The sequence below is a fragment of the Lissotriton helveticus genome, chromosome 5_1, assembly GCF_964261635.1.
Source record: "Lissotriton helveticus chromosome 5_1, aLisHel1.1, whole genome shotgun sequence".
Lineage (NCBI taxonomy): Eukaryota > Metazoa > Chordata > Amphibia > Caudata > Salamandridae > Lissotriton > Lissotriton helveticus.
The window spans coordinates 830,097,478-830,110,790 of NC_136065.1; positions in this window are offsets into that span (position 1 = coordinate 830,097,478).

A 13,313-nucleotide genomic window follows, 5' to 3' on the forward strand; every position below is an offset into this window, starting at 1 on the left:
CCCTCTGCGGTGCCTTCAGGACACGGAGTCGGCAGCGCCGTCGTAGACGGTGTTGGGTTGCTTTTTCCTCTGTTGCAGCACGAAACACACAGTCCCTAGTGCTGAGGGCAGAAGAGCTGGAAGTCTTTGCTGTCCTGAGACTTCTTGAACATGGGGCAAGCTCTACCTCGATCCCTTGGAGAAACTATATATAAAAGTAGATTGCAGAAAGTTCAGTCCAGTCCTTTTGTGGTAAATAAATAAATAATACCTCTATGTTTGACTGGATATACAATAACAGATAGCTCAATAAATAAGAGTCAAGATTCGAGGTAGCTGGAGTTTGCAGGTTTAATACAGCATAAAGGACAGGAACAGGACAACCTGCACGGGAATAGGATGGCAGCGCTGCCGGGGGCAGGATCGGGACAACAGCTAACTTTTAATAACAGTGCACAAGTATATATAGTTAAACAAAATAGATGATGTTCAATACAATAGGCGTAGCAGTGGGCAGGGCCTGTAGCAGTCGCGAAAGATAAGGCAGAAAGTAGGTGTAACAAGAGGCGTGAACAGGGCGTATACATAGACATGTGATGTAAACGTAACGGAATATGTCATAAATGGGGCGGAAACATGGAGGGGGCTACCTAAGGAGCCGGGACCTCTAACCTAGTGGTGCGCGCAAGCTGGCAATGACGTGTTACTAGGAGGAACTGGGGGCTATGACTTCTGCGCTAGAAGGAGAGACTAAAGTCTGGAGAGTCAGAGCGACATGTACCTAAACACTATCTAGTATCTGATGTTTAGAGAACATGTTGATAGAATCCAAAAGTTATCAGGGTAAAGGCTAACAGACACTAAGACTGGTGCATGCATTATTCTACATGTAGTGCGTGTTGAGGAATATTAAATGACCATTAATACAGTATTTCTCTTACATGGAGACGTAAAGGCTAGACGATGACTGAAACTATTGATGCGATTCAGTAGCTTAGGAATGCAGGGAAGGAGAGCTGGACTGATAACTAGAATCATAACATACTCTTGGCAGACTGGCAGGCAGAGCCAGGCCGAGCCGGGCACTGTGAGGCAGGAAGTAAGTGAAGGGTCAGGGATACAGGTGGGGGCTGTATCGCTCCTCGGAGAGGGTTTAGGAGACAGGAACTGAATCTGAGTCCGGGCCCTTTTGAGGCCTAGAAACGGGGATTTTACAATGAAATAACGTGCACACTGTGAAACGTGGCAACATAACTTTACATAGGCCTGATATTCGTTGTATTCACGAGAACTGGAAACTGGCATACTAGAGATGGACACAACTGTAATTGCATCTTTAATCGATCATAGGGAATACATATGCATATTAATCATGCACATATAACATAAGATGGGGAACACGTAGGGACACAGAACATGGCAAAATTTACTTTTCCACATTCCCTCCTTGTCACTACGTTTCCATCAGGAAACATCAATATTCATGATACCATCTATCATTTCATACAGTATCATTTGCTCGTCTCGAATTGCCTTGGAACGGGACTTAGGACGGGACTTGGGACTAGGAATACAAGAGGTAGCACAAATGCCGCAAATCGCAGGGCCACATTGTATACAGAGGCAGCAACTGAATATGATCGCTACTGCAATACCTAGAAATGACAATACTTTCCATCCCCAGGCAGAAATTATACTCCAAAACCAACCGGACCATGTCCAGGTGCCTGGATTCTGGTGTAACTGATGGGCAATTTTATGAAGTCTGGTTATAGCTGAATAAACAGACGGCGCGTTATTAGGAATGAAAATGCAGCAACTAGATCCGATGACTCTACATGCTCCTCCTCTATCGGCCAGTATGACGTCAAGAACGAGACGATTTTGGAGCACGACAAATCTCATAGCAGATTGCTCTTCGGTTAAGTTACCTAGGGCAGAGGCAGTCTCATTCACTACTGCTTCAAGAGTTCTTGTTAACCTACGGATTAACTTACTATTCTGGATAGGTCCTATAAAAAAGAAGAATCCTTTATTGAAATCTGTATACTGTTCTAGAGCAGTTTCAGTTTGATCGACAATTGGGGACTCGATCTCTCTTCTATGTCTAATGTGTACTAGATGTGTGTTTCTATGATAATCAGATGGGGCTAGGAAAACTGGTGGCAGTAGGAAGGCAATGTAACAGGTTCCATCCCAATCGAGGGGCAGACGAACATATGCGGTCTGACCACAAACAAAATAAGAATGACGTGAAGCTTTGAAAATAGATTTCCCACTGTCACTATACTTGACAATAGTAGTACAATCACTATGTCCTACATGTGCGGAACCATTGTTTCGGACACATAATTCGCCTTTGACTGGTAGTACTGAAATTGCAGGTAAGTCTGGAGTAGGATCAGACTGAACATTCAGAACCATGAAATTCGAAGAATAATTACCCAAATTATAAACTTCATTTTCTAGATCTAACCCTGTTCTGTGGGGAAGACCTTGCTTGTCTGGAAAACATGTACTGTTCAGAAGGGACATATCATTTGAAGATGACGTTAACGTGGACCAGGCTCCACACGAACCATTATGTGAAAACGGATAAGGAAACAGTGGCAGAACTCCCTTCGGTGTCTGGAAAGGGGGGAGTCGACCACACACCCAACAATTAGTGGCATTGCTGGTCTGGTGTGAATAATGTAACATACGGATAAACGTATTGTTGCGCATAGCAAGACGATAGGATAGTTCGTGAGGAGGCAGATCACTAAACGTATGCTCTACTGTAGCATTAGAAAACTTATTTACATGAGAAATCGGAAAACATAAATGAAATGCATAACTTGTACAGGTAATCATCAAACTCAAAAACAATATAAAACTTAGAAAAACGATACATCGGATTGAGTTTTGACTAACTCTCTCACTATGGGGGTCTATCTCATACATGTCAGATACCTGTCTAACCGTTTCACCCAGGGGGACTTAGACAATTAAACTGGCTGACTTATTTTACTAGACCGGAGCTTACTTTTATACTCCTGCTGTGGAGTTTTCTCTAACAGGGAATCCTTTGAATCAGAGTCAATAGCGGGACAGTCCTTGATAATAGTATCTTGGCAGTCTTTAAAATCTTGACAATCCTTGGAAATGTTCTTGGAAACAGTTTTTAGTCGGAGTCCGTGAAATTTCTTGACATGCGACAGGTGCACCCACCCCTTCCTGCCTTCCAACTTGACGGCAGTACGGGTGGTCAGAAGGACTAACTTCGGTTCCTTCCAGCGAGGCTCCAGCGGACTTGAACGATCGAAATTCCGGATTAAAACCAGGGAGCCAGGAAGGACCTCGTGTGGCTTGACTTCAGTATTGTCGGGAAATGCAGCGGCAACCTGTGAACGACAAGAGTGTAGGGCAGACATCAAGGAAGCTAGGTAATCTGTCAGCATATTACTGGAAACATCTGTAATACTTCGGGGTCTGGGTGTACCCCACATATTCGGGGGGCGGCCGAATACGACCTCATAAGGGGACAGACCTGATCTGGAATGTGCGACCATGCGCATATAGAATAGGGCAACTGGCAGGGCAACTAACCAGTCTACACCTTTTTCTTGACAGACTTTGGCAATACGGATTTTCAAGGTTTGATTATGTCTCTCTACGAGACCTGCTGCTTCAGGATGGCGTACACAATGGAACTTCCACTGGTACCCTAACAAAAGGGAAACGTGCTTCATAAGTTCAGATGAGAATGGCTGGCCGTTATCAGAATACACGACCCTAGGGAGTCCATAGCGGGGGAAAAATTCACGAACCAACTGCTTGGCAGTGGTCGCGGCTGTGTAATCTGGGACTGGATATGCTTCTGTCCACCTGGACAAAGCGCATACAACTACAAGGACATACTTGAAACCTCGACATCGCTCCATCTGAATATAATCCATCTGGAGGACTTCAAAAGGGTGGTCAGGGGGTTGGAACCCACCTTGTTCCACCGGGACACTTTTACCTGGATTGAACTGGCAACATATCATACAAGTACGGACTTTCTGCTTGGCTGCAGCTCGTAAATGCTTGTTAAACCAAATGTTCTGGATACTGTCTATCATGGCTTTTTCTCCTAGGTGTGCAGGACTATGTGCGGTATTGATAATGACTTGAACCATAGAGTCGGGGAGAAACCATGTGGCCTTTCCCTTCGTCACCCATCCCTGATCTGTCTGGACCCCTCCTTGTTCGGACCATTTCTTAATTTCTTCGGGAGTAGCATGTAACTGGATATCTATGACATCTTGAGTAGGGTCCTTAACTGTCATACAAGTAGTCTGTTCTAGAGTGGATGTCGGTGTCTTGTTAACGGGTATGTCTGGTGTCTGTGCTGTAAGCTTGGCTGTTCGATCCGCTAGATCATTACCTTGGGAAATAATGTCAGTAACTTTAGTATGTGCTTTGCACTTCATGATAGCGATAGATGTCGGTAAATGTATTGCATCTAACAGAGCTTGAATAAGGAAACCATGCTGAATCTTGGTTCCATGAGAAGTCATGAAACCTCTCTCTTGCCAGAGCACTCCAAAGTCGTGTACGACTCCGAATGCGTAGCGTGAATCTGTGTAAATATTAACTTTCAGGTTCTTGGCATGTATGCAGGCTTGTGTCAGAGCAACTAGCTCTGCTGCTTGAGCAGACAGGGTGTCAATACGGTGTGTTTCAATAACTTCAGTGTCAGTAGTCACTGCATATGCGGCTACTAGTTCTCCTGTACTTGTTCTCATACATGAACCATCCACATAAAGTGTCAGGTCGGGATCTGGTAATGGAATATCTGTCAGATCTTGTCTTGGCTTTGTCATAGTGTTAACAACTTCCACACAGTCATGTGTGGTAGGATTTGAAGTAACTGACGGTAACAGTGTAGCAGGATTTAGAATGTTGCAGCGTCTGATTTCTATGTGTGGCTGGAACAGTGTCAGTTCATAACCTGTCAATCGTGCAATAGTCAAGTGCTGAGTCTGTGTTCGGTTTAAAAGAACTTCCACGGAGTGTGGAACTTGTACTGTCAGGGAATGTCCTAACACTATGGAATCACTTTGTCTGATAGCTAGTGCTGTGGCTGCAACTGACTTGAGGCACGCAGGCAGAGCCTGGGCTACTGGATCTAATGTGCTCGAAAAATAAGCACAGGGCTTGTATTGTCCTGCTTGATCTTGTGTGAGAACAGATAATGCTGTACCTTCGCGTTCTGTGACAAAAAGTGTAAAAGGCTTACTGTAGTTCGGTGTTGCTAGAACAGGAGCTTGACATAAGGCTTTCTTTAATTCATTAAAAGCAAGTGTATGTTCAGATGTCCAAGGGAGGACAGTCGATACGGCTGCCTCCTGTGTCGTTAACTGTATCAGTGGTTTGGCTAGAAATGCATACTGAGGAATCCATTGTCGGCAATAAGAAGTGAGGCCGATAAAAGCACGTACCTCCTTCTGTGTCTTGGGCTGTGGAAGACTCGCTATTAACTGGATACGGTCAGGTGTCAACTGCCTACCCCACTTGGACAGTAAGTGGCCTAAGTAGATCACTTGCTGGACACAGAATTGAAGCTTTGAAGGGGACACCTTGTGCCCCATCTCGGCTAGGAAATACAGAACTGTAAGTGACGCTCGCTCGCAGTCACGTTCAGAACGGGCTGTGATCAGTAGATCATCGACATATTGGAGCAGGGCAGTGTCAGTTGGCATGTGAATATTGTCTAGTTGTCTCTTAAGTGCTTGACTGTAAATACTAGGACTTTCCGTGAAACCTTGAGGAGCTCGTGTGAATTTATAGCTCCTTCCATTTAAACAAAAACCGAAAAGGTACTGGCTGTCTGGATGAATTGGAACACTGAAAAATGCATTCTTGAGGTCGATTACGGTAAAGAATATTGCCTCAGGATCAATAGCTGTCAACAGAGATGAGATATCTGGAACAACTGGGTACTGGGGAATGATACATTTATTGAGTTCTCGAAGGTCAATCACTAATCGATATACTGGGGGTGCATTTGGATCAGTACGTTTCATGACTGGAATGATAGGAGAATTACATACATTGGAGTCAGTTTCTACAACTACTCCTTGAGCAATGAGCTCGTCAATAATTTTGGATAAGGCTGCTACAGCCTCAGGTGGCAATCTGTACTGTCTGATTCGTGGCAAAACCATACCTTGCTTGAGAGTCACACGATGGGGTGTGATTTGCATAAAACCAACATCAGTTGGACCTTGCGCCCATAGATGCTGCGGAACATTAGACAATCTTGGATCAAAATCTCGTAAAACATAGTGACCCTTGAAGTCACGCAAAAACAAACGTATTCCCTCTGGGGAACAACAAATAACTGCACCTAATTCTTTCAATGTCTTAATGCCTAACAAATTTTCTGGACATGATTTCGTAAGTAACAAATCAGTAGTTCGGGACAATGGACCTACTTCTAGAGTAACTGGTTTGGAAATCTCGTTAACTATTGGCTTTCCTGAAAATCCAAGGGAAACATTTCTAGAGCCTGAGAGCGGAGCCCCTGGAACCTCGTCATGACTAATAGTCGTCCTACTTGCCCCTGTATCAATCAAAAACTTTCTGTCTTTCCCTAATACTTGACTGTGAACATACGGACCCTCTTGATCTACAGGAATCTCGATGAGAGGCAAGCCTACCTCCCTCTCTAGGCTGTTTCATGAATACGCTTGATACTCTGGATACTCGGACTGTGCATACTGGTACATCTGCTGTGTAACATGCTGTGTTGCAGCGATAGGCTGCGGTGCTGTAACTGTCTGTTGTGCATTCTGTGGCTGAGAAGTCTGTGAAACTTGTTCTTGTCTAGGCGGACGTGGTCTTTCTTTAGTCTTACCAGTTGCTATGTTGTGTTTCAGAACTGCACACTCGTTTATAAAATGACCTGGCTGTTTACAGTAATTGCAGATCCCTTTAACGGGAGCTGCAGGATGACTGGCTTGATTCGGACCCCTCTTCTGACTGTCTTGTGGAACAGATTGTGCAACTAGTACTTTCATTTTCGTGTCTTTCATACGTCTTCTCTCGTGTTCTTGCTCTTCTCTGATTCTATTCTGGTGATACTGGCGCATCTGTAACATCTGGGACGGAGTACTAGCTTGCCATGTACTTTCGACTTTCAAAACTCGATTCTTAACTTGTGGACTTGAATTCTCGACTAGTTTAGTAACAAAAAGATGAGGGTATGACTCACTACTCGTCTTTAAACCACTCTTTATTATAAAACATTTCTCAAATCTAGAATAAAAATCACTAGTGTCTTCGTCTTGTTTCTGTTTACAGGCTGAGATTGCATCCCAGTCTTCCTTTTTAGTGGCTAATAATCTAGGCAAAACTTGTATCAATAATTCTGGTAGTTCTTTACATTTGTCTCCAAGACCGGTACCTGGTACTCGTATCTTATCTTCAGCTTCTAGAGCTGTCCAATCGATCTTTTTCTCTCCCACCTCCCAATCCTTTTCCTTGAGTTTTTCGTATATGCCCGCAGGCAACAGGACTTTTAACATTTTAATAATATCTGGATACGTGTATTCTCCCATACGGAGCATGTCTTTTAATTCTCGGTGGAACCCTGCTGGATCTTTGTCGTGACAGGGAATTAATTCCTTCATCTCTAAGAGTTCCATCTTTGTAACTGGGGTGTAAACAAATACTCGTTGCATTTCACCACCCGTTGTCCTAACTGGGTGTACTTCTCGTAACGGATGCTGTCTATCTATGTAAAATGGTTTACTTTCTGGAGGTGAGACATGAACAAAATGCGGATTCAGGAACGTTCGGTATTTGTGGCGTTGTTCTAGAATGACACTAATTAAATCGGTACCTAAACCTTTCCATCTATACTGGAGTAACTCGTTCAGGATATCATGTAACGGACCTGGATCAGAATGTTGACCCTCATACAGCGTAATGAGGTGCTGGATCATATACATACCCACCAGTCGCTGCTCGGCTGGGGGCAGTTTCAGAAACATTTGTGCCACTATTTCGTCTGGAAAAGTGGTAGAATCAGTAATCCATCGGACTGCTGATCGGGCTAGTTCTTGTTCATGCATGGTACTTAATTCACTATAACCGATTCGTGATTTCAGAATGTGATCGGTAGCTTGAAATACTTGTTCTAGAGAGCCTTGTTCTGATGCTGGTAGATGAAAGACTTTCTTGTGTTCTAGGCGTGACTGTCGGTCTGGAAATCTAGATTTACCTACATACGCTATTCTGGCGGGATTCTCGTCGTCTACCTCTTCAGTAGGGGAGTCATTTTCTTTCTCGCTTCCTAGAGCTTCTTTGCGTTGTTCGTGTAACCTTATTATTTCTTTACGTATTTTCTTGTACATACTCTCTATACTATTGAGTGTCTTGTGCTTACCCTCGGCTATATTATCACTCCACTTTGTCAGAATTTTCATTTCGGTCGGATCTTTAGTCGGGGAATCTTGTTCCCTAATTAAACAATTGATCAGAAACTTTAATAGCATGAACTGGATCTCAGATTTTCTGAGAGACATGACTTCACCGATACTTTCTGGGTCTGTTCCTGTACGAATGAAATGATATATTCTGTCTAGATCTTCTTTCATATTTGGTAGGGTGTCCAAATACTCGGACACCTGCCTTATACGTACGGAATATATAACCATACTATCCTCGCCTGGGACTGGATCATAACAGCATTCAGTAAGAGCTCGCCTGATTTCTGCAATGGACTGATATTTAGGCGTACGCTGTAACGCACGTTCATGTAACTCGACTGGCCCTAGACGTCTACTTGGCGGCGGGGTACCAGGAGGACCTCCTCCCGCGGCCCCTAAGCTGGAATTGTCGACTGATACTCTTCGTGCTGGCAGAGTGACTGATGTGGCGGGAATTTGTACTACGGGCTGGACCGGGGGTACCGTAACGGGTGCCCCGGTGGCTGGAGGAGCAAGAATTACATTATTTACAGGAGCTGGCGGAACAGGATTTGCGTATTCGGGGACTGTGTCGTCCAAGTAGGACGAGAGAAAAATATCAGCTGCGGTCGGTTTGTGACGTAGCTTGGTCGGAACTAAAGGTGGCGGGAAATTACTGGATGCCTCCGGGGTTGCTTTTGGCAAGCCCTCGGCAAGAAGAGGATACATACCCTTAATAAGGGCATTCCTCTGTCTGTCTGACTGTTCGGTTTTAACTCGTTCACCTATTTCGATTAGTTCCCTTTCTTGGGCTCTTTCTGAGGATTCTCTACTTAATTCTGACTTTCTGATTTCTTTTTCGGTTCTTTTATGAGATTCTTTGCGCCATAACTCGATGGCATCTTTCTGTGACTGTCTGTGACTGTCTGGCTTTCTTTTTCCATAATGCTTCTTCTACTCGCATGATGCACTCGGCATCCCATGTACCTGATACGGGCCATCTATATTTCTCTTCTAACTGTTTGGTGTACTCCACCCACAAATCTAGATACAATATGGCACTTATGCCATGCTTTTGATACATAAAATGACCTGGACTGTCCCTAGGCGGGACAGGAACTGCTTCTTCTAACAGACCTTTTCTAGTTTTTAACTGACGTAACTTGGAAAACAATGGCATGACTGGGCTGGAGTCTAGACACAATACAATACACAATGAACACGATAATTACTGAAGAAACACCACTTTCATACCACGACATTGAAATACATGAATGACATTTAAAATAACAGTTCGGACAAAATACTACCTGGAGTACTGAAAACAGAATACATGAATTTCTCGAGAACAGAACGGGCTAGAACAGAAACTAGATGCACTGCTAAAACAGTACGAAACTTACCGGTCTCATAAAGAGACACGTCAGGACCCGCATCCACCTAAGTGGACACTTCGTGTTGGATCTGTGTACCCAAACCCACGGACCAGAGACAATGCAATTGACCCTGTCTAGATACTACCCCAGCAACGGTACTCACCGGGCAGCAAGAACGGAAGGCCTCGGACTGGACTGGACTGCTACGACGACGGACGGACGAACTTCGGACTTCTGTTACGGGTGGGCCTCCGGATACCTCGGACCTTGGACTCTCGGCTTGGGCTCTGGTCGGGACTCGCCGCGTTCCTCCACCGCCTCGTCTGGATGCTGGACCGCAACCTCCGTCTCCTCCGTGGGCCTGAGGGCTTGCGTGGCTTCACCGGCGCGTGGGGAAAGGGCAAGTCCCTGTTCGGGCGCCATTATGTGGTAAATAAATAAATAATACCTCTATGTTTGACTGGATATACAATAACAGATAGCTCAATAAATAAGAGTCAAGATTCGAGGTAGCTGGAGTTTGCAGGTTTAATACAGCATAAAGGACAGGAACAGGACAACCTGCACGGGAATAGGATGGCAGCGCTGCCGGGGGCAGGATCGGGACAACAGCTAACTTTTAATAACAGTGCACAAGTATATATAGTTAAACAAAATACATGATGTTCAATACAATAGGCGTAGCAGTGGGCAGGGCCTGTAGCAGTCGCGAAAGATAAGGCAGAAAGTAGGTGTAACAAGAGGCGTGAACAGGGCGTATACATAGACATGTGATGTAAACGTAACGGAATATGTCATAAATGGGGCGGAAACATGGAGGGGGCTACCTAAGGAGCCGGGACCTCTAACCTAGTGGTGCGCGCAAGCTGGCAATGACGTGTTACTAGGAGGAACTGGGGGCTATGACTTCTGCGCTAGAAGGAGAGACTAAAGTCTGGAGAGTCAGAGCGACATGTACCTAAACACTATCTAGTATCTGATGTTTAGAGAACATGTTGATAGAATCCAAAAGTTATCAGGGTAAAGGCTAACAGACACTAAGACTGGTGCATGCATTATTCTACATGTAGTGCGTGTTGAGGAATATTAAATGACCATTAATACAGTATTTCTCTTACATGGAGACGTAAAGGCTAGACGATGACTGAAACTATTGATGCGATTCAGTAGCTTAGGAATGCAGGGAAGGAGAGCTGGACTGATAACTAGAATCATAACATACTCTTGGCAGACTGGCAGGCAGAGCCAGGCCGAGCCGGGCACTGTGAGGCAGGAAGTAAGTGAAGGGTCAGGGATACAGGTGGGGGCTGTATCGCTCCTCGGAGAGGGTTTAGGAGACAGGAACTGAATCTGAGTCCGGGCCCTTTTGAGGCCTAGAAACGGGGATTTTACAATGAAATAATGTGCACACTGTGAAACGTGGCAACATAACTTTACATAGGCCTGATATTCGTTGTATTCACGAGAACTGGAAACTGGCATACTAGAGATGGACACAACTGTAATTGCGTCTTTAATCGATCATAGGGAATACATATGCATATTAATCATGCACATATAACATAAGATGGGGAACACGTAGGGACACAGAACATGGCAAAATTTACTTTTCCACACTTTCACTGCCCAAGACAGAAACAGCCACTGCAGGCCAACACAGCAAAGCACACAGCAAAGTGGCAGTTCCTCCTCACAGCTTCTCTAGCTCTTCTTCTTGGCAGTCTTCTTGATCCAAAATAGTTCAAGGGTCTGGGCCCCAATATTTATATACCAAAATCCTTTGGCCTCCTAGGCAGAGAGTGTCTGTGCCCAGCCAGAACCAGTTCTGACTTCTCTGGTGTGATTTCCTGGCAGGAGGAGGAGACGGCATGGTCAGAGGCAGACCAGGCCCTTTGAAGTGCAAGGAAATCTCCTCCCCCTTCCCCAATTACAGCCCATGTCTATTCAGCCCTTTCCTGACTTACCTAGACTATCTGGAGGCACTCCTGTTCCCCAACCTTCTGTCATCCAAAACCCAGACAGACAATCCACATTCCAGCAGAGGCACACAGGATGACTGAGCAAGAAAATACCTACTTTCTTAAAGTGGGATTTTCAAACACAGAATGCAAAAATCACCTTCACTAAAACATGCATCTTTAGATTCTGAGTTCAGGCATACTAAACTTTATTTTCCTACCTAATTCCCCGACCAGTTATGTTTACAAGATGTTATAAACAAACTCTCCATTCCGTCCTATGGGGAACAGGTAGCCTTGCAATAGCAAAAAATGAAATTGGCCGTAAATCGCTATCAGGACATGCCACACACACACCAGGGCATGTCCTACCTTTCACATACACTGCACCGGCCCACAGGGGTACCTGGGCCTGTCTTAGGGGTGGCTGACATGTAAGAAAAAGGAAGGTGAGGCAAGTGTGTGCACTGCACTGGCCAAGTCGACATGGCAGTTACAAATTGCATGCAGACTCAGCAATGGCGGGTCTGAGTTACCTTTTCAGGGCTACTTACATGGGTGGCACAATCAGTGCTGCAGGTCCACTAGTAGCATTTGATTCACAGGCCCTGGCACACTCAGTGCACTTTACTAGGGACTAACAAGTAAATCAAATATCCAATCATGTAAACCCCAATCCATAACACAATTTACCACAGGATCACTTGCACTTTACCACTGATCAGCAGTGATAAAAGTGCGCAGAAACACTACGCCAGCAAAAACAAAGTCAAAACCGGGAGGTCAGAAAGCAATAACTCAGGGGAAGCACGCCAAAAGATGGCAAGTCTAACAGGGCCTCCCTTAGCAATGCACCTCACAATCTTGGGTTCAGTGGCTAAGATTCGCTGTGTCTCTATTCACCCTGGGTGCCTGCCGTCTACTTACTGGAGTGTGACGTGCATCCTCCATGGTCTGCCGCAAGGGCTGCGTAAGCACCGGGGGACTCCCTCAGCGACATAGTCAATGCCGCGGAGCCGCTCCCAGACACAGTACGTAGAAAGACGACACTCTCGGCAGAGCTCCTGAGGATAACCCTCTCGTCCAAGGGGGAAGAGGAGGGAGAGAAAGGTTGGGGGGGAGGGCCTCAGGATGGCACTCTCCACTGTCCACTCCCCAAGCCCTTGAAGTGAGATCCCTGACACTGCGGTCCATGGCACCCCAAAACCAACATGCACTGCCTACAGTGTTATGGTCAAGTCAGCTCCCAGCCACGCTATAGATGTTTCAAGAGCACTCCTGTTCTCAGCCAATTCCCTGATGGTAACTCCCATATCCGGGAGGAAGTTGCGGCAAGGCACATCCCACAGTCCACATCCCAAACCCCCACAACGAGGTCCCTGGCACCATAGACCTTAGCATCCACTTGGCCCAGTACTCAGGAACATGCCCCTCAGCCACCACATGGCCCTCTCATCACAAGAGGATATGCAGAGAAGCCACCAATGCTGTAACAGCTCGCTACCCCTGCTTCAGTAGCCCGAGGGTCCCAGAAATTGAGACTGAAGAAATTACGTCACGAT